Below are 26,006 nucleotides of genomic sequence, written 5' to 3' on the forward strand. Positions count from 1 at the left end.
GGCAAATCGTGATGGTTTTGGTTGTAAAGTTTGCGTGTTATTTTTTCAGAGAAAGGTCTATAAAGTGGCTCAGAATAGAAATCAGCAAGGTTTCCTTTTACACCTTCACTCTCTGACATCTGTTAGACATAACACAGTCTTTTATTGTTTTTACAACAAAATGAAAATACTAGCTGCCATACTGTATTGCTTTTTTAAATAAAAGAAACAAGTGGCCATTTTAAGAGCCCAAAATGACTAGGAGGGGAAAAAACAGTGCAGCTTCCCATGTGCTTTCTATGAAGAGTAAAAGGCACAGTGAGGTCTTTCTTTAAGGTCTGGGTAGAGTTCACTTTGAGTTCCACATTCTGTTTCAGTTAAGGGCTGAAGAGTCAGCGCGGCCATGCATGCCTCTTTACAATGACACCCATGATTCTCAGAATCAAAACTTATTCACAGGTGTCATTTTAAGTGCTTGTCTGTCTTTGCAGAAGTAGCTGCCTGTGAACCAATTGCATTCATTTCTTTCTTTGTGTGTTTGGTTGTGTGTGCATGTATGTGTGTGTACACTCCACTGGGGCCTCTCCTCCTTGGCTTCACACAGCCACAAACCCATCTCTCTCTTCTCCATGCCTTCGTTATCCCTCTGAATGCACGTGTGTGTGTGTGTGTGTGTGTGTGTGTGTGTGTGAGTGAATGTTGGCACATGCGCACACAGAAATCTGCCTTAGACAGCTGCTCCTGAATAAACATTGTTTACTTCCTAATCGAGCAGGGAGAGCACTGTGGGCCTGAACTCTCACTGTTACCACATACACACGCATACACTAACACACACCCACTCTCCTACGCACGCAAACACAATACCACACACACACACACATACACATACTTAGAGAAAGAGCGCACACAGGTATCAGCTTTATTAGCTATAATCATCTACATATAATCCATATGCATCCATCATGCAGTAGATATCAAAGTGTTTTTGTTTATGCAGCAATCCATCACTGATGGGGCCTGGAAGATAATTCCATAAAAGGTAGAAATGGTACTACACCTTTGGTGTCATGAATATGCAACACTCTCAATTTTTTACAGTCTGGGAGACGAATACATACTCACACTTTAACACATACACGCACACACACACATGCAGACAGATAAATTGGCACACATGCATAAATACACACATCCTGGCTGACGTCGGGGGCTAGGATGCACTCGGTTCTCCTGCAGGAACAGATGGCCTCAACTCTGGAGGGATGATCACAGGGAGGATGGAGGTCAGGAACCAGCGAGGGACGGAGGGGGGCAGGGGACGAAAGCTGGAAGGAATGATCAGAGTGGCCTGATGGCAGGCAAGGAGATGTAAGGAGGTTTGAAATGAGGATTGATATTTTGGAACGTAAAAGGGTGATCAGACGCGAGGGCGAGAGGTCTGCAAGCAGACAAGGAGAGGTGAAGAAAGCAGAGCTGAAGAGCCAGAGAATGGAACAAGAGAAATAGAGGTCTAATTGCAGGGACTTTGCTGTAGGAAGGGATGGAGGAATCTATGCAGTAGATAAGAGGGATGGAAGGATCAGAGAGGAGAGGAAAGAGGGATGATGGTCAGAGAGAAACTGGGTATAAGGAGGGACAGAGAGATTGAACAGAGGCCAACGGTCAAGAGTGAGGGATGGATGGATGGATGTCAGGGACTGACACGTGTTTGGGTTAAAGGGAAAGCTAAAATAAGTTGAAGGAGGGGATGAGAGAAAGGATGGGAAATGATGAAAAGATGGAGGGCGACAGGACTGAAGGTAGGTGTGTGATGATGTCATGTCGTAAAAAGACTCCACTGTATCAGTCTATCTTGATTTATCTTGTATCTATTTTCTGAGGGTAAATTGGGAGAAGGAGAGAGTATGGAGGTCAAGTGAGCCATGAAATAAAAAATGGATGGTATAGATGGAGGTGAGGAGGACTGTTTACAATACCAAATCATTCACACATTGCTTATGGAGCCCTGGAACTAACAGAATGTAGTAAAAGGTTATCAGTTATGTGAGGAAAAAACCACAAGAAAATAATGCACAAAAAGAAATACAGAGAGAGAGAGATGTTTTTCCTTTACTAGCAATAAGTTGGTAAAATAAGCTAAACTGTATTTAATTTTCCCTTGGTCAGTTTATTTTTCAAATACTTTCTTGTCCTTGTTTTGCATCTTGACAAATTTTGAAATTTTCCTCAAGCAACATTTCTGTTTAATCCACACATTTCCAATTTTTCTTGCTTATGTATTAATGAGATAGGAGTGTCCATGCATGTCTAGAGCAGTGAAAGGTCCAGAGTTTGTAACATTTGGTGAAGCAATCAAACGTATTGTGTGTTGCTAGCTAGCTCAACTAAAACGACTGTTAACTAAACACACCATGATATATAGCACCAGCCTTTTTTACATAGATATCTAGCTGAAGCTTACATTCATTGTAAAATTTGCACGGCCAGTTTGGGTAATGTAAATCCTCTATTTGCTGTACTTCATACTGCTGTGGCATCACTTTATAAACGAACACTAGCTTAAGTATTTCAGTAGGCTAGCTAACACAAAAAAAGTTAGCTGGGTAACACTAACAAGAGGTTCACAGGCACAATGCTTTAATCTTTATAACATTAAATCTTAATCTTAATTTGCTTAAATACCAGTCACCCCCTTAGCCTCTGGGAGTGTTGTGTCTGTCACACCCACTGCACCAATGCACACTTTGACAGTCAATCCCAAACAGTACATTTAGCACTTTTAACACCATGATTCCCAATTATCCATGATCTGAAACTCGAGTATGTTTGTGGTTGTAGATGCTGTTTGGCTTGAGTCCAGCAGGAAACTGACAGCCAGCCAGAAGCAGGAAATGTGTGAGCAAAGCACCAGATTACAACTTGAGATGTTTGACAATAGTTCTGTCACAGCTATGCAGTGTGAATGTTGGAAAGGTGTTTTTAATTCCCTTTTTTTGGAAATAACAGGCCCTGTGGGAGATCAGCGCTTTTTGCAAGTGAGGTGTATGTACAGCACTGTTTTGGGGTTGATTGGTGGGTCACTGGCTGCGTCTGGCTTGTGCGCATTGCAGACTTGCTGAGCCCCTCCCCCGCCACCCACCTCCTCAGCATTACTCCCTTCCTCTGTCTATCCGTCTCTCTCTCCCATCTCACTAATCATGGCCTCAGGGCCCAGCGAATGGATGACCGAGGTTAACGCTCCCTGGAGCAGAGGAGCAATTGTAAATGAGGCAGAGGTGAAGATGAGCGGGTGAAACAGGCAGATAAAAGAGATGAGAGATGAGGTGGACGTGTGGTAAGAGCGCCTTAAGAGAGTGAAACATGAGAGAAAAAGAGACGGAAAGAGAAAGGGCCTGAGAATTACAATTTGAGTCAGCTATGATCTTTTTTCCTCGTTACCACCTCCTCTCTCTTGCTCTGGCATTTCACCCCTGACTACTCATTATTCTGATCATAACTGACGATTGCTGCACATGCAAAGTTGTTATCCACTCTTACTGTCAAATTTATGGATTTGAGACCACACACCCCTCTGTAAAACCATGAGTCATTTTTACACTTGTTGTACACATTGAACAAACATAATACAATTTTTACAATTAGCGAGCTTTAAAGGTAATTGTATAATGTTGTTTGTGGATTTTGTTACCTTCAAAGTAGTTTAGCCCATTTTTTTCGTTGGTGCCTGGACCTTTTTTACTTTCAAATCACCAAATTAGTGCTTCCTTAAACTGTATACTAGGTTGTAGGCTTGTCTCTACATTCTTAATTTTTTCTCAGTAATTGCAGTGCAAAAAATAATTTCCTCTCTTTTCCATTATCTCCAGTCACTTGTTTCCTTATCCTTCTGCCTCTCCTATTTTCAAGTCTTGTTTCAGGTCAGATATCATGCAGTGTGCTCAGTGAAAGTTTATTTAGTAGGATGACTAAATGTGGCCTTGGGCCTGCAACCTGCATTGATGGTACATAAACAGGAGCCTGCACGCATTCACGGACACACACAAACTGTCTCTTGTGGCCTACTTCTACTCCACTGAGCCCACCCGGCAGATAACTGATAATGCCAAAATAAAGTAGCTTCATACCTTGGCAATAATCATGTCGAAAAATAAATCTAGTGAGTGTGCATTTGTTTTGGGGTTGTGCATGTTTCTGCAAGAACCGAGTGGTTGCACGTCAACGCTAAAATAATCCCATTCATATCAAGAAAGCCCTGAGGCTGTAGCAGACACAGTGCTGCCACAGAGTAAAATTCAGCAGTCCTAATTGCACACGCTTTTTGCAAAAAGAAGAAGAGAATCTTATTGTTTTGGACATACACGGGTGATTCCTGATACGTGGGATGGAGACTGGAGCAAAATACAAAGGGAGACAAAATGAAACAAGAATGGAAATGAGAAGAGAAGGTCATCGTTGGAGAAAAAAGCATGTATGAAACTAATTTTAACAAAATGAACTTTATCGCCATTTGCTATTTTAGTGCTTAGCTTTAAATCTTGCAGGATTTCTCCTTAATGTGGAGTCCTAAGGGACTTGTGGCTCACATTTTGCTTGCTAAATATCAGTTTTAATGTCCGGTGGGAAACATTATGAAAGTCAATAAATTGAAGGGGATGCTGGTTAAGTGGCCTGCATCATATACTTCTGCTTCAGTGAATCGGATATAGCAACAGTAATAGCCAGATATATACAAGTAGAAACAATGCTATCTATTAGCCCTTAACTGAAAAGAAATGAGTGGAAATAACATTTACCAGAACCCTTCTCTTTAGCTATATTTCAACTCATTTTACGATCCGGGCATGAACATTCTCCTTCGCTGTATGCAAAATAGGCCACCTGCAGAGCTTAAAAAATGCCTAAAGGGCTCCGTGTAAAAATTACACACACTAACAAAAGTGTTATCAACCATTATATCCTTGCCTGTCAATACGTTTTTGTCAGCTTAAAAACACTCCCCTTAGGGCTAAACATGCCAAACAGAGAGGTAGATGTGCCTCTGTGACCGCTTTCAAAACGTGGAGAGGTTGAAGTTCAAAGGTCAGAGCTTGTCTCGGCGCTCGCACTTCATCGGGAGGGACATGTTTGGTTTAGTTGTGCCCCAGGGCTTTGATTTCTATGACCTGATATGCAGTTAAATATCCTGCTTCAACTCCCAGCCCCACCTCTCACATCCTGTCTTCCTGCACTTCTTCCTGAAGCCGCCCTCTAGCCAAGCTATGTTTAATTTATTTAGTTACAATCACCTTTTTTCTGTTGCATTTCTTTCTTCACTTCCCTTTTGTCTTTGAAAAAGGGGTTTTCTTCCATGTAGTGCTTCCCTTGCCCTCCGCTGACCTAGTTTGAAATGTAATAATGCTAGAGGAGTTGCTGCGACCATGCGCTTAAAACAAAAACATGCAAATTAATATTTAGCTAGTTATTAGCTGTTGAGCCCATTTTTGAAGGACATATTTGATTCTAGATTTTTGTCCTTTTAAAGAAAATGGCAAAGGCATGAGTAAGAAAGAAAGAGATCAGTCACAGCAAGATACCCATTCACCTGTTTGTCTTTGATAGCCACACATGCTGTCATTAACAATAACCCAGTACTCAGGGTGTGAGAGAACACTCGCATGCACACACACACACACACACACACACCTATGCACTATATACAGAAAAAGCAAAGTGGTTTTAGATGAGAAAAAATGTGAAAAGCTTTTTTAACTGACTAAAGCTCACTTTTCTTCCAATATGTGCCCCTTCCGGCAAATCCCCAATCAACACACTGACGTTCTCACACAATATTGAAAAGGTCTGGAAGACAAAAGGCTCTGCCAGTCAGACTGCTTATTCACCGGCTCTGACATGTATTGTTATTTGAAACTGCTGTCAGACAAACTAGACACACACACTCCCTCTTCTCACACACACACACACACACACACACACACACACACACACACACACACACACCAGTCTGCCTAATCATCTGACAACAAGGAGCCCATTGTGCTGTGTTATGACTTTGTAGAGCAGCCCACCACCCAGAGGGGAGAAACATCTTCGAATCAAAGAATTACACTTGCCACTCAAGAGTCAGATATCACAAGCCAAGCATGTGAGGTTAGAGGAATACAGATGTAGCCACAGAGCATGTTAGTCAGCTGAGACACCATTCCTTTCCCTTGCTCTCCTTGACCTTTGCCGGATGCCAGATGGACAAAAAGAATATTCAGGAGTCACGGGAACGTGTTTACACAGTTTCTTCAATTGAACCTTGCAAGCTTTAGGTCAATTAAAAAAAAAAACAATTTTAAGCAATGTATCCTGTCTTCGTCATTGATCAAGACACTGAACGTATGTCCCCACCGCCAGGAGCGTTGAAACAAATAATACTACTACAAATAATACTAATAATACTATTTCTAATAATAGACTTGAAGAAAAACAAAGCATGCCATATTTTTGTGACATCAAGCTAAAGGTTCACACGACGCTGGTTATCAACTCCGTAAGCGTGTTCAAATAAAAGGGGCGTAAAACCAATTGCAAACAAGTCTACTGGCAGCATATTTTAGAAACTAAGCGCAAACTATAATATTAGACAAATACGAAGAACTTATACACATAATCTAGGTATAAAACAGCACAGCTGCAGCTGCCAAATGCAGGAAGGACAGCTGGAAGGAATGTGTAAGTTAATGGGCTTATAACATCACTGCCCCATCATTAGGGCAAGAGTAAATCTGACTTCTTATGGTGTGTATGACAATTTTAGAATTAGATCTTTCAGCTGTGGCTTTTTGTTTGTTGGCTTTTTGATATTAAAAGTGGAGTCCAACCCACTTTCAAGAACTTCTCGCTTCAAAAATCTGATTCATCTATGACACCACAATGGTGGAACGAGTTACCACATGCTATGAGAGCAGGGCCGTCCTTCTCTAACTTCAAGAAGCTGTTGAAAACTCATCTCTTCTGGGAACACATTCTCTTATAACCCCTCTAACCCCTAACCTCTAACATGCACTTCCTGTGCCCTTCTTCAATCCCCTTACAATTCTCTTGTAGTGACTGCACTTTTTTTGTTAACTCTTACTTCCTTCCCCATTGATGCCATACGTGCTATTGGCTCTTACTAGTATTTATTGCTGCCCTTACTAGTATGAATTGTCAGTTGTAGATCTTGTGCTGTATTTGATGCTTTGTTGATGCTTCTTGTTCCTCAAATAAGTAAGTCGCTTTGGATAAAAGCATCTGCCAAATGAGTAATTGTAAATGTGCAACCTTAAGTTATAAAAAACACGTTTATATTAAATTTAATTTGAATACCAAAATATACTCAGAATATTTAGCCTAACGTTAAAAGAAAAAAAAAACATTTCTACAGCTGCAACAGGATGTGTTAGGCAGACAGCCAAATTAATATAAAAACATATTTCAAAGCAGTGAGCTGCTTACGTTCATATCTTAAAAGTATAACAAGTAGGCTACTAGGTTTTAATGCTTCAATCAGTCTCTGTTGGAGGATGATATCGGTATACAGAAACATCTCCCACAGCATATTAAACAGCGTGCAAGATATTCTATCAACGGTGACGCCATTTTCCAAGAGAAGTAATTGGTCAGGTCGTTGATCTCTCAAAGGATACTAAAGGATAGTACCTCCCCCAGCCACAGGTTACTTACCATGGCGATGTATCCCAGTAAAACATCAACCACTGCCGTACAACTGAAAACCCAGGGTTAATCCAGAAGTCAGCTCTCTCTCCTCAAATCCTGCTTCGTACTACAGGCCCCAGGGTGTGTGTAGCAAGAGACTGGAGGGTCAGTACTGACATCACACAGAGGGGGCCATTCTGACTAGTAATTAGCTACTGATGCAAAACACCTGGGAGATGCCAGCGAAGCAACAGTGTTGCATTGAGGCAAAGCAAGACAAGATATTTTTTTATACTACAGCGGCCAACATTATTAGGAACATTGTCATAAACCCTTTTTACATATAAATTTAAACTGCCTTCATCTAATGAAGAGCAGTCTGGACATAGCCAGAAGAAGCATACCAGCACTACAGCTTCTGTCCCCACTAGCCTTGCAGGAGGACATTAGGTGATTCTACAAGGGGATGTTGTGTTGTCCTTAACATTGTATAGGTGATACAGAGTCCAGTTTTGCAACGACCACTGAATCAAACCTGTGCTCACAAGGGACAAACAGGAACATTTTCATTTTAACATAACGTTTAACGAAGGTAGGGCATGTTTTAAATTTCCTGCAGTAGCCTCAAGTTTACTACAGGCGGCAGCTGATTAGCCTAGCTTAGCTGAAAGACTGGAAACGGAGACACAGCTAGCCTGGCTCTGACCAAAAGGTAGCAAAATCCACATACCAGCACTTCTAAAACTATCTCATTAGCATGTTATATGCTTTGTTTAACCTGAACAAAAACCAAAGTGTAAACATTACAATATATGGTTTTGGTTATAGTAGTAACAAGTCACTGGTCCTGGCCAAGAAATTGTGTAAAACCAAAATGTCTTGTTTTTACACCTTGTGTTAGTATTGATTAAACAGTCAATTGTTGGAAGGTGGACAGAGCTAAACTAGCTATTACCCCTCTTTACTTTTTGTGCTAAGCAGCCAATTGGGTGCTGGTTGTAGTCTTATATTTAATGGCAAACATTTGCTTATGGGATAGAGGGTATAATAAGTTGTACAGATTATAAAGCCCTCTGAGACAAACGTTTGGACAGTATGAATAGACTTGACTTGACTTTCAATAGTTGGTCATTTGATGGTGTTACACTATCTGCTGGCAAGCATGCATGCCCTGAGCTAAAATAGTTTTAACTTTTTTCCTTCTACCACAGCCATCAGTTTCTATTTCCAAGGCCGTGTTTTTTCATGTAGCTCATTGATAACTTAATTCAACCTGGGGGGTAAACAAATTCAATAAAAGCCCATTTTGATCCTAAATAAAAGGAAGAATAACTTTATTCTGCAACTGTTCCTTTTTATACATATTAACTGGTGAATAAATCAGATGACTGAAGCAACATGGGATCTCTGATAATAGTCCTTATGGAATTTTCATGGTTATCTTTTTATAAAAAGATCTACAAACACTCGTCAGCTTTTTTTTTTCTTGTGAGAACACCTGTGACAGTTAATCCCAGCTCTTGCCTAAAATAACCTGCAGAAGCACTGCATATTATGAGACATTTTGTTATTAAAGATCACATGGAACGTGTGAGTCTGTTCCCTCCACTAAATTGGATTCTGTATCACATGTAGAATTGAAGCCACGTTTAGTAATAGACAAAGTACACAGTATTACCTTAAGAGCTTTAAGACACTGAATGTAATTATCTTTAGATGGAAACTGCAGTTTAAATGTCAACATTTTTAATAACGAGGCACGAATCTCTCCTCTCTTAATCGAAATTTACCTCAGGAAGAAACTGATATGAGCAAGGTTGATTAGGCAGTTGGAAGCTGTTTTAGTTTATCAATGACACACACTGGGCTTTTTAGACACAGCATCTATATTTGAGCTGTAATTAAAGGCAGTCACATGCAAATCATACAATCATGGAAGCACTGATTATAATCTTTTGTGATGTGAATTCCAACTTCACATAAAAGCAAATCAATACAAAGCTTTCCAGCAGCTACTTGGCCATGCTAATTGCCAAATCAGCTGATTTCAAACAAGTCACCAGTGGCCTCTGGGGTGTTTGAAGTTTGTTGTTATTTTTTAAGATTTTGTTTTTTTTATTGCTTTGGCTTTTCTGCTTTATTTGATGGTGAGAGTAGAGAGAAACAGGAAAGGCAGGGGAGAGAGAGGGATTCACATGCAGCAGTGGGCTGGGCTTGACTCGAACCCAGCCACCACAGTGAGGACTCAGCCTTGAGACAAAGCACATGCTCTAACAGGGCGCCCAGTTTGTTAAAGTGTGTGTGTGTGTGTGTGTGTGGTGGCAGCGGTAGAGATGGTGTGTCCCACAGAAGTAAGATCTCATTTGTCTTTTCTGAATCCAACCCACTTTGTTAACAAGCTACAGTACGTATGTGCAACATAATCAATGTTTAATCCAACCCTTAATCACATTATGTAGAGTCTAATATGAATAATAAAATCGTGTCAAAGTCTAATTAGAAGAGCATAAAAAGAACAGTAATTATTTCTGTTACCTGCACATTAGTAATGGAATGCTGCTGTTCAGGAGTTTTGTTTACCTTGGTTATGGCCTACATTGTGATGTAATGTTAGTGATTTGATTTATTTACACGACTAGAGCAGACTAAAGACTAAAGATACCAGTATGCTTCATCCAAAGGGCTTCAAAGGGTATCTGAAATCCTGGATCCTACACTTCCCATAATCAAACTCCATGGCACCTCTTCGTTAGACCTTCTGTGCCTGGTAAATGCCCATGTGCTTTAAACTCTAAGCGCCCAGTTTAGGCAGCCACATCACTCAAGTTGATGACACTTGAACTTGAGTGTTTCACCTGATGAAACTCATTGGTTTTGATGGTCAAGCTCAGGAAACAGCTCCTACAATGTCCATAATGCAACTTTCCTTAGACCCTCTATGTCTGGTAAAAACTCTATGAAACTGTACACACTAGCTTGTAAGGCAGTGTTTATTTACTTTATAAAGTCACCAGAAAAAAGTGATGAAATGGTGATTTCATGTTGTGGCCCAGTCCAAGTTATCCTTCACATCACAGTGTTTCCCACAGGATTTTGTGAGACTATGTTGGGTGGACATCAATCCTCTAAGGGGGTCTGGGGGCATGCACCCCCGGAAAAATTTGTAGCCTCAAATTTATAGCCTCTCTTCAGGTAAGATTCTCATATTACAACACTTTGTAAAGTGAGAAATTGACAGAATAAAGTCACTAACCCTGCCTGTTAGCTTGCTCTGCTCCTTTTAACATAGCATTTTTATTTGCAAATTAATATTTTTTGGTGCAAGCTATTTTTCAGAACATTTTTAACAAATGCTTTCAAAAAGTGGTGGCTACATGTTCCCCGGTGTAAATGACCCTACCTCCCTGCTTCCTCCCTACAGGTTGAGCCACTCCATGCTTCACCTGCACTCTCTCTCCTCCTGCTCTCTCTCTCTCTCTCTCAGCCCTGTCACTTTGTCACTCGCTAACACACGCCTCCTCCTCTGCCTAGTTAACTCCTTCAAGTGCCTGTGCCCGCACTACGTTGGGTAGGGCAGCTGATGTTGAAGCTACCGCAGCCCCGGTAGCATATCGGTTATTTTCGCTCATTTGGCAGTAGCCGTCTGAAGATTTCTTTTTTTGGGGGGGGGGGGCGTAACGCAAGAAACAGAGAGCAGAGGGGGTGGTGGCTAGTAAGAGATATGATTGGGCCGGCCCAGTGTTAGTATAAAAAATTACCCAATGGGCCACTGTCCAGGCTTTATGGGCCTATCGTTGGCCCATTTTTCAAAAACAGTTATATAAATGCACAATTTACGTTACATCGGTCCCAAAGGTTTGTCGCCACACCGGGCATTTTGCCAGATTACCAGTCCAGCCCTGATCTGGGTTATTTTCTCAAGGCTAAATCTTGAACAATTCTTGTCTGGTCTATGTACAGTAAATGAATGTGCACAGGATTCACTCAGATAAGTCCGCATGGCTTTTATACTTGTATGTAATACATTTTTGTTTTTGTCTCTGTTTTGGAACTGCTACTATCTGCACAGCGCGTTGAGTTTTGGGAGGTGTGCACGTTAGCGCCTTTGCCAGTTTCTGCCACTGAAGGCTACCCATAACACACTTCAATGTGTAGGTTCACAGAAATGTTTATGTGTACCTTTGGAGAAGTATAATTGCAGCTTGAGTAGTGCACCCCATGACGAGTAAACTGATGGGAGAAATCCCCTTTGTCAAACAGAATGTGTTGAAAAATTGGGAAAGTGTAAGTTCATACTATGCTGTATGTATGTTAGAGAGAGAAAGCTAGTTTGAATTCCTTAAATGTACTTAACCTACAATGTGTGCCAGTTTTTTGTTTTGGCTTTGAATACTTTTTATTTGCAGCCATATGCATATTTGCATGCTCCATGCTCTCTGTGTTATGAAGGAAAACAGTTCTTGCAGGTTTGGCTCCAGAAACCAGGATTAACACAAGAACACAGATTTGGTTCACAAAGCAGTAAGCAATTTCACACCTTTTTGCTCGGCTAACCTGATTGCAAAGGAGGGCGAAACGGACACTGTGTCAGTGTGTAATACTTTGTTGTCGAGGTACTGCTTTCCTGGAGGAAAGGATGAGGAGGTAGAGACAGAGGAAGTGTGAAGGAGGATGAAGGGAAGTGGGGACCAAATGTGTACAGGAGCTATTTGCTTGTCCCATTTCAGTTAACCTCATCCGTGTTCTAAACCACAATTCATCTTAAGCATCTTCGCCAGGTGCCTGCAAATGAACAATCAGACTGTTTATAAACACAGTGTGAAAGCTGGCTGTCTGGTTGTGCTGCCATAGCCAGACACTGGACTGCGCCAGTGCCAGTGGCCACTGCCAGTGTTACAGCCACACTCAGCCCTGTCAGATCGGCTAACAGATGGCCTTCAACGGGCTAGATCCTGCCACAGTGCTTCCAGAATGAGACGAAATCCAATGACAAGTGATGAGAACATGCAGGGACAGCAGAGTGGGAGTGGTGCCGCAGGTAGTAATGGCAAAATCAAACAGAAAAAACAGAGGGTGAGGAGGAGATGTGAAGATGGTTTTGAATGGATTAGGAGAACAGGAGTGTAGGACAGATCTGGGGTGGAAAGGAAACATACGGGAAACATAAGCAGGTGAGCTGAAAAAGCAGGATGAAGGAGAGAGGCTGAAATGATGACGGGAATAGAGAAAAATATGATGGAAAGGTAGACAGAGGGATGCAGGTACAATGGGAGATGGTTAGAGACAGGCAAACGAATAGAATGACAGCAAAAGAAAAGAGAAGTGCAGTACAGACACAGAGAAGAAAGAGGGATATGATGGAGGTCATCTGTCGCTAGGGAGAAGGATGATTGACTTCTCTGTGGATTGTGAGCTTTGACAGCAGAATATGATATTGTCCTCTTAGCTACAGCCCACTGCAACTCATGTCTTAATATGGATATGTGAAATGTGTAGTTGTCATGTCAAATCTAAAAGGCACTGGCACTGACAAACAAGAGCCATTGTATCTCCAATGATGATCTTTCCACATGGTATGTTTACACATCTTGTTTGATACCATCGTCTCTGGATGTGGGCACTTGTGGAATTTCTAACTCACTTGTCTCTTACTTGTCTCTGTCTAATCCCATCTAATCGTCCATCCATTTTCGGTCCTATATCCAGGTCTGGCTTGGCTGGCAGCAAGGTAGCTCAGCCATTTTTCTCCACAGCCATTTCGTGGGGATCTAGAGGCATTCAAAGCCCAGATGAGATATCTAATCCCTCAGTGTGTTCTGTGTCTGTCCCTATAGGTCTCCTCAAACTTGGAAGTACTTTGGAAAATCTCCACTGGGATGCACCATATTCAGGAATTCAAATCACCTCAAATGGCTCTAGGCCAGGCCAGCAGTGGTTCTACTCTGAGCTCTTAATGGATATCTGAGCTCCGCACCTATCTCTAAAGGAGAGACTGACAGCTTGTGAAGAAAAATCATATACGCCAATTATATTGATGATCTCATTGTTTTTGTGACTACCCAGAGCTCCTGACCAAAATTGGGGGTTGGAACATAGATCGAATTCTCATCTGTGAATAGGGATGAGGATTGTTAATTTTAATTTTAATTTTTATTATTATTTGGTGCCGGTTATTTGGTAAGACAAGACCCAATGGGCATGAGGTAGGCCTGCACAGTATGAGGAAAATATTCAATGTGCAATAACACTGTTATATTGAGGTGACATATGACTTGTGATAAATAAATATTGAAGTGTGCATATTAGCTGCCTGGTTGTTTTATAAATTATTTATAGGATTAGACTTTAATATTTTAAATACAGCTAGATGTTGTTTCTAGAGCAGTAACATTAAAGTTGACAACAGCAAATTAACTCAATATCTGACACCACAACACTGAGTGACGTTTAGAAAGAATGAAAGAACTCAGACATCAGTCAGCATCTTCCTCCTCCTCCTCCTCCTACCTGACTGCAGGTAACGTTACCTGGTTGAAGGAGGAGCGGCTGGTTTGTCTCAGCCAGCAGCTGAGTTTTTAACAATGTGCCAAATTTTAGGACTACAGACCAGTATATACCACAGACAGCCTTCTATTTAGCTTGTTTTTAACATTTGGCTATATGCCAAGCTGACGTTAGCTGTGCTTATATAAAACATACAGTATTACAGACTGAGGACAGAGATGAATAAATAAGATGACCCTGACTATAAGACCCCCCCTTTCCAACCAAAAAGAAAAAAAGAAAAAAAAGAAAATACTTGAATAATAGGAACACTTCAGACTGGGCTTGTTAGAACATTTTCCCAAAGATATTTCCTGAATCCATTCTTGAAGCCTTTTCTCTCTTAAAAGTGAAACACAAAATTCCACATTTGTGTAGCTTATCTGTCAGTCACATACTGATACTCGTACTCACTCACATACGCTCTCCTCTATCGGGCCTGTGGAAGTGGTTTGAATACTTTTCTCCTACTGTGAGCATTTTTAGACTGCCCTTTTTGGCTCCTCTTTGGAACGTTTCACACTGTTCATTCTTGGCTGCCCTTAAAGGAGTACCAAGTGTTACAAAGTGACATCAAGGTGTCTTGACCAAGCATCCATATGTGACGACATGGGACTGTGGATGAGTTGTAAACAGACATCCATTGGTATTCAGAATCAGCTTTATTTGCCAGGTATGTGTACACATACAAGGAATTTGATTCAGCTTTTATATGGAAATTTTATATATGAAAGGAGAAACTAGTGATGACCTGCAGTAATAGTGACAGCATCTAAATGACATCTAAATGTTCAGATTACAGTCAACAAAAGACACACTGTTAACGCACACACAGCACGGCGTTGTTTCACTGAGGGGTATAAATCACAGCCATTTTGAGTTCGCTGCATCAGGGCTTGAGGGCCCCCAACAGATCCCTGATATTGAAATTGATTTGTCTAACATTGATTGTACTCTCTCCACCAACTGTATATCCATGGTACATTATTTGCTATTGTCTCTCTCGCTCACTCCTCAACCCCCGCTTATAGCAAAGCAACTACCCCACAGAAGCAACGTGTTTCTCGTCTGAAAAAAATGAAAGCAGAGAAAAAACTGGGATGATCCAGTAAATCTGTGGGATGACAAAGAAAGCGAGAATGTTTCTTTCTTTCAAAGGAAACTTTCACCAAAGAGCTTGTCCCACTCTACTTAGAACAGATGATGAGCTCCCTCTCTTCTCTTTTCTTTTCTGCCCCATCCTCTTCTCTCTTCCTTACAGTACAATAATTCTAATTATGTTCAGACAACTAAACATGCCAGCTCTAACGACAGCACAGATATGGGGAAATTGGCTCATTTGCACAATAATAAATGTAGGTTTGAGCCCATAGAAAGCCTATTAACATTTAAATGATACAAGAGCGTTATCTCTAAAGTGTGTGCTTATCCAGGGTGGCTTTCTGCGTGGATGTGGAGAGAATGATCAAACAGCCATGCATCTGCCTATGCCCTGCACTCCTCAGTGCAACACTGACAACCCTGCTGACAGTGCTTTGTAATTCACGCAGATCCTGATGGGAAAAAGGAGGAGATGGAGGTTTATTACAGGCCTGTTCAATGTCAACATCTCGGCAAATATATCACTTAATATAAAGGATGTCAAAGCAACATACTAGATAAATGCACACAAAGAGAATACTAATTAAATGCATGCAACACAGTCAAGACATCCAGCAGACATGTTAACATGCTACAGTGTTTATATAAATGAAATTTTTGCACTATAATTGTTTGCAGTTGTTTATCCTGTCCCCTAATAATGCTTGACGTGGCATCTCATTTTGTAAAGAGCAAAGACTTCTTCTTTATTTAGTCAAACTTTACCCAGTAATTATGGAACTCTGCACTGCATTAAATTTAAAGATACACCGGTAGCATAAAAGCATTGCCATTTCCTTTGTTATTACTAATATGGCCTTTGAGTCGCTAAAACATGATGACATGCTATTAGACTTGAAATGCCACATATTTTGGGATGTGACATTCACAAAAAAGACATGGAACAGAAGTAAAATTAGATATTTACTTACTTTACTTATTATTCTGATATGCTTCAGTGCAGGTTCAGTTGGTAGTATGTAAGAAATGATACGCCTTATTTCAGCCCTTACCAAACATAGAATATTTAAAATCGCAGGCTTTATATATCTGTTGTAATGGCTTTTGACTTAATTTGGTATACAGTATATTGTTGTCCGTACTCAGAGCATGCCATCTCCTCTGCCCTCCACTCAGCCCTCACACATCTTGAAAATAACATCTACATGGGAATGTAGTTTGTCGATTTGAGCTCAGCATTCAACACAACCTCCCCCATGAAACTGAATGGCAAACTGAGCACTCTGGCTGAAGTACCACCCTCTGCAACTCGACTTCCTCGCAAACAGACCCCAGACAGTTCAGATTGGCAGTCACACCTCCTCCACTGTAGAGCTCAAACACCGGAGCCCCCCAGAGCTGTTTGCTCCACACCCTCCTGTTATTCTGTATACCCACTGCAAACCCGACTTTGCTGTGAAGTTTGCAGACGACACCACCATCATTGGCCGGATTTCAAACAACGATGAGACTTCATATCAGGAGGAAATCTACAATCCCGCAGAGTGGTGCACATCTACTGCTCAACTTCAGCAAAACCAAGGAGCTGATCATTGATTTTTGGAAAAAGGAGATAAAGACACACACTCCTGTTTTCATCAGTGGAGCTGAGGTGGAGCAGGTAAACAGTTTCAGGTTCCTAGGAATCAGCATCACAGAGTACCTGACATGGTCATCACACATCTCCACGCTAATAGAGAAAGCCCAGAAATGGCTGTATTTCTTTAGGAAACGGAAGAAGGCAAAATTCCAGTTATGTTTTACAGCAATAGAAAGCATCTGGCTGGAAACATGACAAACCGGCATGGGATGTGCAGAGCCCAGGACCGGAGGGCTCTGCAGAGGTTGATTAAAACTACTCATCATTGGTACACATACCCCGTTTATCAGTGATAATGTTTAGGTGAGGTGCCTGAGCAGAGCCCAAAGGATACTAAGGATGAAAGGGTTACTGGTTTAATGATAAACAATGCAACTGACGCTTTCAGACAGTGTGACAAAGCAAGGAAAGGAAAGTAAGGATTTTACGCTAATGGTACCCTTCAGCATCTGTATGAAACGCCCCCATTTGCTACATTGCAGCAACACAAGGGAGGCTAACCCTACCTGTTAGCACATTGGCTGTGCATAAAGTCAGTGACTTAGGTTTAGTTACTAACATTTCTGATGGTTATGGTAAGGGTAGGGGCTTAGCACTTCCGGTCTGTACAGGACGCCCCAGAGTGTCTCATAGAGAAGCATCTCACACTACATTCAAATAATCATCTCACACTACATTCAAATAACTACGTTTTGTCACTTTTTCTAAAAGCGTTAGTATTGGATGCCCTGTGATGTGAACAGCCTGTGATAAACCACGGTTAAATTCCATACTGTTAGTATGAATGTTTCAGATTTAAATTATCATAAAACTGATTATCGTGCTTTGAAGAACTCACAGTAAGTGCTGTCCAGCATCAACCAAAGTTAGCAACAGTCTCCCAGATGCAGGCGCAACATGCAATGTGGGTTTGTTTTGGGTCAATGAAACAACTTGACAGAACGCAGTGACAGTGGTTCAGAAATTTTTCTGCCTGTCTGAAGTCTAAAGTGTGGTTATATTTTGGTTTTAGAAGAGTGCTGAGGGAAACTTCATCAAAGAAAATTGCTTTAAAGCGAATGCAGGGTAAGTTAACTTCATACATGATGTGGGGACTTTGAAATGGGGTAAATTTCATGGTTTGCCTTTCTAAGTACCGTCGAATTGGTTGCAAAAGTGATCCAACTGGAGAAATGCTATACAAGACTTTGTATCTATGTCAGTTGTTGGGCACAATGCAATTATGTTACTGTATTGTTAAGACTCATTTGTATTTATGTAAATTGTGCTTACGATCATTGCATATCCTTTATAACTTTCTAACATCTTTAATTTTAATGCGCATTTGATATGGTTTTCATGTTTACATAAGTTGCTGGCTGTTATTATTTTAATGTTTATACATCAGCTCTGCCATTATCATATATTTTATAACACCATCGTCACGGCTCTGCTGCAGGACAAGCTCTCCCAGCTGAGCGTGCCCAACTCCGCCTGCAGGTGGATCACAGACTTGCTGTCTGACAGGAAGCAGTACATGAAGCTGGGACAATATATCTCTGACTCCAGGTGCATGGGCACTTCAAGGCTGCGTTCTTTCCCCTCTGCTCTTCACTTCCCTGTACAACAACAGCTCCACCTCCAGCCACCATATCGTCAAGCTCCTGAAGTTTGCGGGTGACACCACCCTCACTGGGCTCATCTCTGTTGGGGATGAGTCTGACTACAGGTGGGAGATTGACCATCTGGTAACCTGGTGCAGCCAAAACAGTCTGGAGCTCAACACTCTGAAGACAGTGGAGATGGTCGTGGATTTTCAGAAAGATTCCACCCCCACCACCCCGTGCGACTCCACAGTCGACACTGTGATGTCATTCTGCTTCCTGGGCACCATCATCGCCCAGGACCTCAAGTGGGAGTGGAACATCACCTCCATCACCAAAAAGGCCCAGCAGAGGATGTACTTCCTGCGGCAGTTGAAGAAGTTCAGCCTGCCAAAGTCAATGATGGTGCAGTTCTACACTGCCATCATTGAGTCCATCCGCACCTCCTCATCACCATCTGGTACGCTGCTGTCACTGCCAAGGACAAGGGCAGACTGCAACCTATCGTTCGCTCTGGCTGTAATCTTCCAGCCCTCCAGGACCTGTACGCCTCCAGGACTCTGAGGAGAGCAGGAAAGATTGTGGCCAACACCACCCATCCCAGACACAAACCGTTTGAGACACTCCCCTCCGACAGGAGGCTGTGGTCCATCAGGACCAAACCCTCACGCCACATAAACAGTTTCTTCCCGTCTGCTGCTGGCCTCCTCAAGAAGGCCAAGGCCCGGGTCCCCCACTGTCACTGACTGGAAAACCAGGTTCAACACATTAAGAACAATCAGGACTACAGGAAACAAAGCTAGACACATTACATTTGCATTACAGCCTAAATGCAAGATGGTCACAGCAGGCCTTCCAATCACAATCATAGTAATAATAATGTCAGCAACGGATTCAAGTAGTGAAAGCACGTATCTTTAGAACATCCAGCAACAGTGAAACGCACTGCACAGAAAAACTAGCAGCGCACATTCACACATGAAAAATATAGGCTTAACAAGTGACAGCGCATCTTCACACATGAAAACACGATCATATTAGTGACAGCACACAATAACACACAAAAGAAATAATTTTGATTAGTGATATGTACTATTGACTTTATTGACAAAATGTTTCATGACTGTGCAAAGAAAAAAACACAATAATGTGTTGCTGTGTACAAACTGAAAATTCTGTGAATGTTAAACTGATTAAACACAGTCCATTCCTAAAGAGCATTCTCCTCCCCACCGAACCCCCTCCATCTTCAGCTCTGTGTGACACGCTCCAGTTCACAAAATTGCACCTTCACCAATGCTAAGCTAATGGTCCGACCTACAGCCCACACTGCTCTCCTGGCTAAGTACGAGCGAGACAGTGGTAAGGCCCGGGTCTTTGCTGCACTAGTCAAACCACTGAGACAGATGGCCATGGCCCACGTTGCTCTCCTGGTGGCAACCGAGAGACGGTAGTAGGACCTGGGCTTTCACCTCGCTAGCCAGGCTGTCCGGCCTGCGCAATGGCTTGCCTACATCGCCTGGCAGCTGCATGAAGCCAGTGATGCAATGCAGCAATGCAAGCTAACTCTGCATTCCCTGTGCACTCACAACAGTGTCCACGGGAATGCTGCTAGCTCACTGACAGTGCATGTATTCCTATAACACACAAACCACACTGTCAACATATGCTCAACCAAAGCAGCGCAGCGCTCAGCTGACTAGCTGTGACGGCACGAGCCGAGCTAACTCCAATCTAGGTCAGCTATAGCCGCGGAGACGCAACCAGACAACATTTCTGTTCCAGCGGTGCGTCCCACGGCGCTCGCTGCAGTGGAAAGGAGGATGTGCTCAACGGCACCACCCCAAGAGCGTATTTGTTGTTGCGTTGCCTGGTGGTCCACAGGCTGCAGCAGGGGACAGCAGGGGACAGCTGTGACAGCGCTGTCAGTGATGCTGCTGTTGGGCCTCAGGGCAGCAGTCCATCAGGGGGTCCCTCTGGGCTTGCTGCACATGTGACGGTTACAATGTTAGGTTGTCAGCCTGCATCTGGACCTCAAGAGGCAAAAGTGACCCCCCTCCCCCACCCCCCCGCCTTCAACTCTAGTGCAGGAGGACCTGCTGTTCTGGGGGTCTTCTCACTATCTGGCAGCGCAGGTGCTGCTCGGCAGGGTGTCTTCATCTGTGTCAGTCTTCATAGATGATAGATTAGATAGATAGATGATTCTCTGACTGGATGGGGAGGGACCTCTGAGGGGGCCACACACACCACACAACTACAATGCACTCCAGGTTGCGTTTCTAGTGTGGTGGTGCATTTCCTCCAGCGCGTACATCAACAGACAGGGCGGAGTCCAATCCACGGCTCTGTTGGCGCTGGCAGGGACTCTATGGACGTGGGCATCAGAACACCTGCTGTACCTGCACCTCTCAAAAGCCCTGCACGTCCCAGGCTTGGAGAACGGGGGTGGCTGACCTCATGTCGAGGGCTGTCCCTTAACAGAGCAGGTCGAGACTGCACACCAATGTGGTTCAGCAGACCTGAGCTTGCTTCGGGAGAGAGGAGGTGGATCTGTTTGCCAACCGGCACAACATCCACCCGCTGTGGTTCTCGATTCAGCCACAGGACAGCCCACCCCTGGGGATGGATGCGTTGTGCATGCACCATGGCCAACCACCCAGTTAGGTGGAACGGTCGTTCGTCATTCTGGTAGAAGTGACGCAGCCTACAGTGACAGAGCCCTGGCTTGTACCTCTGGTCTGGGGGGCTCTGTTACTAAGGTGAGGCTTCTTATGCACAATGCTGGTGTTAACCAGCCTCTCCAGATTTTTCTCCTAAAAGCGAGTTGCAGACTCAGGCTGGTCTATCTGCGGAGGTCGTACAGACCATCCAAACAGCGGGCAGTCTCCACCACATCTTGCTGTAAAGCTAGGTGGTTGGGCTTTCAGCGTTGATGCATTGAGCGGGAGACGGATCTGCCTACCTGTTCGGTGGGATCCGTTTTCTCTTTCCTGCAAGGTCTGATGGAGAAGGGGCTGTCGCGCTGCAGCTATCTCTCCTGTCACGGGGGGATTTGGTGACAGGAGAGAAATGTAGGCTGGCCGCGTGGTGTCCACAGTGCAGCCGGATTGAGACAACACACCTCCTTTGTTCTTAAGAACAAAAGGAGCATGTTCAGATCCAGGACAATAAATCAGGATGCTTTCTACCCCCCTACCCCATTTAGGGTGCAGGGGGGTGAGAGTGCATCTGTTGTGCCCATGTGTGCTATGCTAACGTCCTATGTAGAGCACACAGCCCCCATTCGATGCACTGGTCAGCTGTTAGTCTGTTTCAGTGATAGTGCAGTCAGTAAAACCCTGTCCAAGAAGAGCCTGGCCAGCTGGCTTTGTGAGTGAATCTCCCAAGCATGTACACGGGCGGGTACAGACCCACCCTTAGCGGTGCGTGCACATTCCACTTGAAGTGTGGAAGTGTCTACGACCCTTTTTCAGCGGGGTGTGTGTTGAAGAGATCTGCACAATGGCATCTTGGCCCTTACCGTGCCCATTTCTGTGTTTTCCATCTCTTGGATATGTCGGGCTCCTTTTCAGGATCCTGCTTGCAAAGTGCGACCTAAGATCTGTAAAGTGAGGATCTGGTGACTACTGGGTGTACATTTACATTTACTCATTTGGCAGACGCTTTTATCCAAAGCGACTTACATTTGAGGATCAACATTAACATTAGTATAAAATACAGCACGAGATCTACAACTGACAATACATAATAAAAGCAGCAGTAAATACTAGAAAGCGCTAATAGCACATATCGCATCAATGGGGTAAATACCTAGGGAAAGAAGCAAAAAGTGCAATCAATACAAGATAATTGTAGGGGATAGAAGAAGAAGAGCACAGGAAGTGCATGTTAGATGTTAGGAGTTAGAGGTGTTATAAGAGGAAGTGTTCTCGGAAGATGAGTTTTCAAGAGATTCTTGAAGTTAAAGAGGGACGCCCCTGCTCTGATGGCGTGTGGTAACTCATTCCACTATCGTGGTGTCACAGATGCAAACAGCCGGGACTGGGATTGCTTTGTGTGAAGGGATGGCAGAGCCAGGCGACCTTCGTTGGAGGAGCGTAGTGGCCGAGAAAGAACATAAACTTGTATTATGGAGTCACTCTGTTTGCAAGCATTAGTGACTTGAATCTGATTCTGGAGGCCATGGGTAGCCAGTGGAGGTCACACAGCAATGGAGTGACATGCGTCCTTTTGGGCTGATCAAAAACCAGATTACTTGGCTGGAATGACCAAGGGTTCAGTCATAGAGAGGTTTAGTTGAATGTGGCAAGCCTTCATCCATGCAGATATGTCCAAGAGATTGTCTGTGATCCGCGCCGAGACAGCGGGGTCGTCTGGCAGGAAGGATAGGTAGAGTTGCGTATCGTCTGCATAGCAGTGGTAAAAGAAGCCGTGCGAGCGAATGATTGGCCCCAGTGAGGTGGTGTAAATTGAGGAGAGAAGGGGCCCTAGCACTGAGCCTTGGGGTACCCCTGAGGAAAGGCAGTGGGAGGAGGATAATTGCCCTTGCCACAAAACATTGTAGGAACGCCCCAAGAGGTAGGATTCGAACCACAGGAGAACTTTACCTGAGATGCCCATTGCTGAGAGTGCGGATAGGAGGATCATGTGATTGACTGTGTCAAAGGCAGCTGATAGGTCAAGCAGGATAAGAACTGAGGATTGGGCTGCAGCTTTAGCTGACCTTACGGCTTCTGTTACAGACAAAAGAGCCGTTTCAGTAGAGTGGCCACTAATAAAACCAGACTGATAAGGATCTAGGAGGTCATTCCGTGAGAGGAATTCTGAGACCTGTTTGAAGACTGCCCATTCAATAGTTTTGGATAAAAATGGCAGAAGAGAAACTGGCCGATAGTTCTCAACTTGAGTTGGGTCAAGTGAGGGCTTTTTAGAGGGGCATTGCTTGACGTTCCAGTGAGAAGTCAGGGCAGTCCAGGTGTTAATGGTCAGGCCAAGCCGACCTTCTCAGGGGTGTCCCATTATGTCACTAGGTGATGTGGTGGTTGGGGCTTTGGCCGGCCTGTGGCCGATCGGGTTGGCGTGGTGGACTTTGGCTTGTTGCGGCTAGGGCGGACAGTCATCGGGCTCCACCCACTGTACCCATAGAGAACGAAGGTTACGATATGGTAACCCTAAGCACAGGCGGAGCCCTCTACCAATGAGCCCTGCCGCTCCGACGCCATCTGCTGAAGAGGCGTTCGGATGCTGAGGCAGTAGGGACACTGCTATTTATATGTCACGCATGTATCAGTAGCGACATCCTATTGGTCGGCTACGTGTATAATAAAAGTTTCAGTGGGCATATGTGTGCGTGTGATTGGAGGGGGTAGTACCCATAGAGTCCAGTAGAGCCTGTGCATAAATGTAATGAATGTAACTGATTTCCTGCGTAACCAGTTTTGAGTAACTTGATTCATGGGTAATTGTACTGAGTGAATGGTAAAATTGCATTTAAGAAAGCACTGCCATTTCCTCCTTCCTTTTTATTACCAATGTACTGTTGTTGTTCACTACCACTTTTGTTAGTGAAATTTCAGGGAGTGTATGTGGGCTAATTTTGTGTTTGAATTTTTGTGTGAATGTATGTAGACAGTTCGGGTAAAATGAAATTCAGCATCCACTTATGCAGCAATAAGCAGTGTTCATCATGACACATACGGAAACACAGACACTCTCTCTCTCCCTCTGGTGGGAACACAGTTTACCTCTTCAACCCTCATTACCATACCAATAGCGAACAGACAGCTAAAGCTAGTTTGTCAAAGGTATTTTAATTACCAATTAGAAAGTTGGCTGCCTGTGCATGAGCTAGTTCAATATCTTTTTCACACTCCTTCTTGCTTTCTCATACAACACACACACACACCCACACAATTATAGGTGTATAGCCCAGAGCACAAGGTCCCCCGGTGACGTAGCCTTGATAAACAATGTTCCATTCAGTTCCATATGAATAATTAAGGGTCGAGTGTTGAGGAGAGGGGACACTTGTTTATTCAGACAGAATAGCCTTGTCGATAGTTGTATACCAGCTTTTCAGAGATGCCAGAGAAGCTTATGGCCTACCATGACATTATCTAAATGGCACACTTACAAAAGACGTATAAACACACAAAAATCTTCAGCATGCGCACTCTAACACACTAAATAACATTCATAAATGATTTACGAAGTGGATAAATAGTGTGGTAAATATGAAATATTGATGCGGATTTGGCAGACGAGGCATGTGATGTCCTTATTAAGTGTATTCCTGTGTGTGTGTGTGTGTGTGTGTGTGTGTGTGTGTGTGTGTGTGCGTGTGTGTTCATGACTGTTGAAAACTATGGATTTTCAGGTTCAAAGGTGAATCTGGCCTGGTGACAAAGAGGTCGACACATTTGATAAATTATTTCTTCCAACATGAGGTCATAAAAAAGCTTTACTGAAAATTGTAGTGATAAAAGTTGAAGCTTTGCAGCTGTGGATGTCAACCTGGCAGGTTCCATAAGGTTTGTGACTATGAATGATGATTTGCATCTGCTCCGTTGGCCTTTTTTGGCGCCTTTTAAATAGATAATGAAGAATGTATCTTTGTTCTTTTCTTCCTCCCCTTTGGCTTGATCTATCAGCTTTTATTGACTGCACAGCTAACTTCACCCTGTAGACTTGATGAGGAACACTGCAGATCTGCAGAAAGCTACAGTTTGGCAGTTCGGCATGTCAAGAGCGATACGTGCAATAATGCACATTCAAAGGAAATTAATGTGCTTTATCAATATAATGCAATGGGCTTCATAAGAAATACAGACTGTACATTACTTAAAGAATTTTGACTGCAGTATTTACAGCTTGATGAGTGTTTGGGTTGTGAGAAACATTAATGTGAACAAACACAGACAACACAGTTAATATCTTGTTTAGGCTAAATCTCATTAATGTCTATAGGCACAGACATGACTGCCGCTTTGCTTGTAGCAATCACTTAGCAGAACAGTTCCAAATGCACAGCTTTGAGCCTGAGGGGTTACAGCTCACATACAGTGAGACTCAAATGAAAATTATCAAGAGGGCCACTGATGCACTAGGCACAGCTTAACATAGTCTTGTACAATACATTACAGTGGATACCACACACTCCAGTTTCTGTTCTACTGTATTTCTCTGTGGGATGAGCACTTAGTCTTATTTTATTAGTGTTGCATGCTAGCAACTGTAAGTGGTAGCAGGAAACAGAGTAATAAAGACAGATGTGACGGCACAGCAGGAGTTGGTAGTCAAACCCTGCAGTCAGGGTATATGGTATTGGCCGCCCAGAGCGCCAGACAGTTGAGCCACAGGGGAACTCTGTGAGACACATTCACAATCTCTGATGGATAGCTGTTGAAACAATAAGTCATATCAAAACCATAATACAAATGCCACAGCATGAGAATTCACTCATTACTCTATAATTT

At 43.1% G+C, this 26,006-nt stretch overlaps 1 long non-coding RNA gene across 1 annotated transcript; it reads right to left on the minus strand.

The window, feature by feature from the left end:
- Nucleotides 1-887: 887 nt before the first annotated feature.
- LOC119898569 lies at nt 888-7,797 on the minus strand. Its single transcript, XR_005443598.1, has 2 exons — nt 7,693-7,797; nt 888-1,330 (listed from the first exon to the last, which is right to left on the minus strand). It is a non-coding gene; the product is annotated as an uncharacterized LOC119898569 (long non-coding RNA).
- Between the last annotated feature and the right edge of the window lie 18,209 nt (nt 7,798-26,006).

The sequence above is a fragment of the Micropterus salmoides genome, unplaced genomic scaffold, assembly GCF_014851395.1.
Source record: "Micropterus salmoides isolate LMB-PRFRI ecotype aquatic unplaced genomic scaffold, ASM1485139v1 Ms_hic_scaffold_12, whole genome shotgun sequence".
Taxonomy (NCBI): domain Eukaryota; kingdom Metazoa; phylum Chordata; class Actinopteri; order Centrarchiformes; family Centrarchidae; genus Micropterus; species Micropterus salmoides.